This window comes from Typopeltis vanoorti, chromosome 4 (genome assembly GCF_054136105.1).
Source record: "Typopeltis vanoorti isolate ZY-2024b chromosome 4, IOZ_Tvanoo_1.0, whole genome shotgun sequence".
NCBI classification, from domain to species: Eukaryota; Metazoa; Arthropoda; class Arachnida; order Uropygi; family Thelyphonidae; genus Typopeltis; species Typopeltis vanoorti.
Window position 1 is genome coordinate 86,101,870 of NC_143552.1, and position 6,000 is coordinate 86,107,869.

Here is a 6,000-nt window from a genome sequence, read left to right on the forward strand (position 1 = left end):
GAACAAATTCAAATTAATACTTTTAATACAGCATTAATGGGTGGCTTAATCAATAATTTAATATGTGTTTTTTATATTAAGCCTAAGATCCCAGATTACTACAGTATTAATTATAAATAGGATCTAAAATTTAGGGGACACATCGCCAAAATTGTGAAGACAACACAAAGGCTTCTGGGAATGATGCGGAGGACACTGATGTGTAGAAGTAGGGAGATTCTTGTTCCGTTGTATAAGGCTTTGCTTAGGCCACACGTGGACTATTGTGCCCAGATTTGGTCACCAGGTTTTCAGAAAGATGAAGGGATGTTGGAAAGGTTCCAAAGGCGATTGACTAAGGTAGTTTCTGACCTCTGGAATGTCGAGTATGAGGAAAAATTGAGAAGATGTAATTTGCAGAGTCTGGTGGACAGGAGGAAGAGGGGGAGATATGATAGAGACCAAAAGGTTATTAAGGGATTGTTATAGGATCAATGCTGGAGGGTTCTACAGAAAAAAAGTGGGAGATCGGGGGGAGAACCAGAAGTCATCCCTGGAAACTGTAAGTAGGGGAGTGAGAGGCAGGTTTTTTCGTGCAGAGTTGTGAATGATTGGAATGCCTTGCCTGAGAGTGTGGTGTCTGCAAGGAGTTTGAGTGTGTTTAAGACATGGTATGATGAAATGTGGGTGTGATAAAAGGACCTCCCAGATGAGTCTTTGACTCCATGAGGTCTTGGGGTAGTAATAATAATAATAATTTATAATGAACTCTTAGAACAAAAGGTTATGTGGATAGAATGAATATGTGCCATCCATATTCTTGGGATTTTTAGACCATCATTATTGTTAAGATTATGATGGCTGATTAAAATTTCATAGGCCGCTTTAAATTTGCACTCATACTATAAAATTCCTAAAAATGGCTACAGCAAAAATACTATCCACAAAATTCTTTACAAGACCTCAACTAATAATAAAAATAAACTAGATTACAATAAAAGTGTAGCTGTTCCATACATTAAAGGGATATTAAATAAAATAAACAGAATAGTACAGAAATACAACCTTTAAAATTCCTGCAAATTAAAGAATTTATTCAACTCTTCTAGGGATCCACTTCCTCTCCTGGTCCACTCTGGAGCCTAGCGTATTCAGTGCTCCTGTAATTTGTCTTATATAGGTTAAACTGGATGCACAATTCCTATCTGAAAAAGGAATTTAAATGGCATTAAATTTAATAACTATAGTAAATCAGGCCTTTCTGATCATGCCCTAATACTCTACATGGAATTAACTGGAGAGACACCTGTTCATTAAATCATGCCAAAACGTGGTATGAGCGAAAATATAAAGAGGCCTGTGAAATTTTAATCAACCACCCTAATCTTAACAACAATAATAATAATGGTCTGAAAAGCCCCAAGAATGTGGATAGCACATATTCTACCCACATAACCTTTTGTTTTAAGAGCTCATTGTAAATTATAATTAGGACTGTAGTAATCTGGGATCTTAGTTATGGCACGTATTCTACAACTGTCTCCACCACTCAATCCACCAACTACAATGAACCGGAACTACACCAATGCAATCTATCACAAACCACCACCACTAGTATTTTCAGACAATCACAAACATCCATGCCCACAGCAGGATTCGAACCTGCAGCCTTTTGGCTGGAGAGCAGATGCACTAACCACTTGGCCAACCAGGCCCACTTATGTTAAGTTATTGATTTGGCCACCACTAATGCTATATTAAAAGTATTAATATAATTTTTTTCTCTGACCATGCTATAATAAATAGGATATAGTTTTGATGTAGGTTTTTTTTTTTTTTTTCACTAGAGGTCAGGCCAGTAGAATAACAGTTGATAAATCATTGTTGCCTTGACACGCTATTTAAAATGTAATGTTGCTTGTCTCTGTATATATATGAAGGTCCAAATGTCAGACTTCCATATATGTGTAAATATATTTATATTCATATTTTTATATACATATGCATACACAAAAATGTATTTTTATTTCTAAAAATATTTTAATGACCCTAGTCGACTGTTAAATGATCTCAAGAGAAACCCATTTTTATTTTTAGCAGTAATCTTATTTAATTTTCTGAATTGTATAATAAAATATATAATAAGTTTGAAAATTAGAGGTGCTTCAAATTGTTTATCTTTTAGTTCAAAATTTTCTTGATTTAAAATAGTGAGAATTTGAAAACATTTTAGGAGAGAAGATTTAAAGTATGGAGAGAGTTATTGATATGTAAATATATTTTCATACATATTTTTATATGCATTCACAAAAATGTATTTTTATTTCTAAAAAGATTTTTTAATGCCCTTAGTGGACTGTTAAATGATCTCAAGGAAAATCCATCTTTATTTTTAGCAGTAATCTTATTTAGTTTTCTGAGTTGTATAATAAAATCTATAATGAGTTTGAAAATTAAAGGTACTTCAAACTGTCCACTTTTCGGTTCAACAATTTCTTTATTTAAAATAGTGATGATTTGAAAACATTCTAGGAGAGAAGATTTAAAATATGGAGAGTTCTTGATATATAAATATATTTGCATACATATTATATATACAGGTATCCCTTGCTTAACACAGGATTTGATTAATGCAGTGAAATTAATTGCGACAATCCCTTTATATATATGTGGCAAGAGTTTTAATTAACGCGCCTTTAAATTTGCCATGCTCACGAAAGTCGTGAGCATGATGATGTCATTCCACAACCGGAAAGTAATTACCTTAGATACAAAGCTTTACATAATTTAAAGATTTAAATGTGGTGAAAGTAAAAGTAAGATTGCAAGCGAATTTGGTTTTAACGAGTCTACAATACGACTATTTTATCCAAAGCTGATGAGTATTGCGAGCAAGGTAAAGTTGCATCTACATCTGCAAGTATGCAATGCACACGTAACCAAAGTGCTATGATGTTTGAAATGGAAGATCTGTTGATTATTAGTCTGGATGACTGCAATCAAAAGAAAATTCCAATTAGTGCCTATAATATCACGCCCAAAGCTCAAAGCCTCTTTTCAAGAACTTAAAGAGACTTTAGCCTCTATAAAGAAGATAATTCAAAATTCGCAGTTAGTAAAGGCTGGCTTGAAAATTTTATCTAGGGCTGGACTAAAGAATGTGAAAATAAGGTGAATTTTCAATGTAGATGAAACTGGCGGGGAAAAAATGTCACCTAGAACTTTTATATCAAAAACCTAGCTATAAAGTATCAAAAGATTGCTTAAGTGTTATGCTTGGAGGGAATGCTAATGGAGATTTTAAAATGAAACTGCTGCTTGCCTATCGAACTCAAAACCCAAAGGCTTTAAAATGATGTAACAAAAACTCTGCCTATAATTTGGTGGATGAATCAGAAGACTTGGGTTATCCAAAGCCTATTCAAAGATTGGTTTAAGTCTTATTTTTGTGTGGCAGTTGAAGCTTATTGCAAGAGAAATAACTTGGCATTCAAAGCTCTTTTGATTTTAGATACAATGACACTTATGTCCAACCATTCACATAGGCTGTCATTGCAACTTTCAAAGCCTATTTTCTTAAAAAAAAAACATTCTCAAGGGCAGTAGAAATAACAGTGGGAGAAAATGCGATTACACTCCAAGAATTTTGGACAAATTTTAACATTAAACACGCAATTGAAAACATTCGTGACTCGTGGGAGCAAGTGTCTTACAGCTGCATGAGAGCTTTTTAGAAAAACCTTTTTGCCAGAATGCACTAATGACTTAGGTGGTTTTCAGAATCCTGTGAACAACATGTTGAAGAAATCATTGCAATTGGCGAAGACCTTGGTTTTGATGGTGCTGATGCAGAAGATGATAAAGAATTGTTGGCTTCAAATTGAAAAGATTTCAGTGACAATGATCTTCTTGAAATTGAACAACAACGTGCATATGAAGACAACGAACAAATGGATGTGAAGATGAGGTTTCAAAGGAGATAACAATCAAAGAACTTGATGAATCTCCGAATCTACCTGATTCACTGCTATCTAGTTTGGTCCCATGTAGTATCCAGTGGTGAGCCTGTGAGCAGGCTTTACTGTTGTACCCTCGAATAGGAAGGGGGGTCTTCATCCTACAGTTTTTTTCGCAGTTTAGAATCGCTTAAGCAGTAAGTAATGGATATAGATCCAGATGTTAATCGAAGAATGCTTGCTTGATGAGGTCTAAAGAGTCGTTTTGCTTGTATTTGTAGAATTTATGCTAAGAAAAAAAACAAACTATTCAAACGACTCTTGGTAATTTTTTGATAAAAAATTGCAGAAACTAATTTATGTACAAGCATTTATTAAACATTTACTTTGCATTCATTTTTTATCTTTCCTAAAAGAGTACCATAAAAAACGAATTATTAATACAGTAATCGATCATGGACAAATTGCAATTTTTACCATTGATTATTATATTTGATTAATGCGATTTTGATATATGCAGTAACATCAAGGGATTAATTAATTGCGTTAATCAAGGGATACCTGTATGTACATATATATATATATACACACACATACATATATAATATGCATGCACAAAAAATGTATTTTTAACCTCAGCATTATCTTGAAAGAACTCAACATCTTTATTGTTAGCAATAATCTGATTTAGTTTTCCGAGTTGTATAATGCAGTATGTGTGTGTGTGTGTGTGTGTGATAAATATTATATATAGCAATTCTTGTCTCATTATGATTTTGTTATAAAGTGTTATTTCTGGAAGCATTTTGATATAGTGCAAGTATCTGTCTAAAATGCTTTATTTCCATATTCAAATTTCTGTAGTTGTTAGTAGCATTCATGTGGAAAAAAAAACACCCGCATGGAACCAAATTATATTACTGAAACTAAAAGCCAGTGTGATTGTTGCTAAGCTAGCATTATCTCACATGCAGTGTGGATGACACCCTTCAAGAACATGCCAAGTACACTGTAGGATGAAGCCCCCCCCCCTCCTATTCGAGGGTACAACAGTAAAGCCTGCTCACAGGCTCGCCACTGGATACTACATGGGACCAAACTAGATAGCAGTGAATCAGGTAGATTCGGAGATGACCAACTAGCAAATTCTGCTGCCAATTACTCTTGCCAGAACATGCCTGGAGGAAGTTCGAGTATAACGGTATGCAGGTGAGCTGTCAAGTTGCTGACAGCTCCCCTGTGGGCTGTATGCTTGCAAGTTTTTCACCTCCCATTGCATCTCCAATTTTCCTCCAACCCAATGATGACACATTAAAATCATAGGTAATATGACAGAGATGAATGTGAAAATTGAGGTTGATGAACAGATGGTGTTCAGAATATTGAAAAATATCAATGTGAATACATATAGCAGTGAGACCAGATGGTATGTCAGCTTGTGTATTACATGAATGTGCAAAAGATTTGGCATTTCCTCTGAAGAAGTTGTTCAATCTAAGTCTCAGCTCTGGCAAGGTTCCAAATTAATGGAAAGAGGGTGAGATAGTTCCATTACAGAAAGGTGGCTCCAAGAGAAGTAGTAAACTACGGAACAATTAATGTATCAGGGGTGGTTGTTAAAGTATTAAAAAAGTTGGTGAAAGATAAAATTAAACAGTGGGTCGATAGGGATACAATTCTCTGTAGTGGGCATCCTGGCTTTTTAAAGGGTAGGTGACAGTAGAATTGGATAAAAGGATGTGGCTACTCCATGATACTACTGGACTTTGCAAAGGCATTTGACAGAATATCACATGGATAACTATTGCAAAAATTGGAGCAAATGGACATGAAGCTAGTAACATGGATTGGGAATGGGGGATGACAGATAGACATCAGAGAGTGATATATGGTGGAGTGGAATCTAGGAGAATGAAGATGACTAGTATTGTACCTTAGGATTCTTTACTAGAGTCACTACTCTTTAATTTGTATATCAGTGATATAGGAAAGGATTTAAAGGGGGAAGGTGGATATTCAGTTTGCTGATGATGTAAATCTGCAGAGGACAATAGTTGATAAAGGT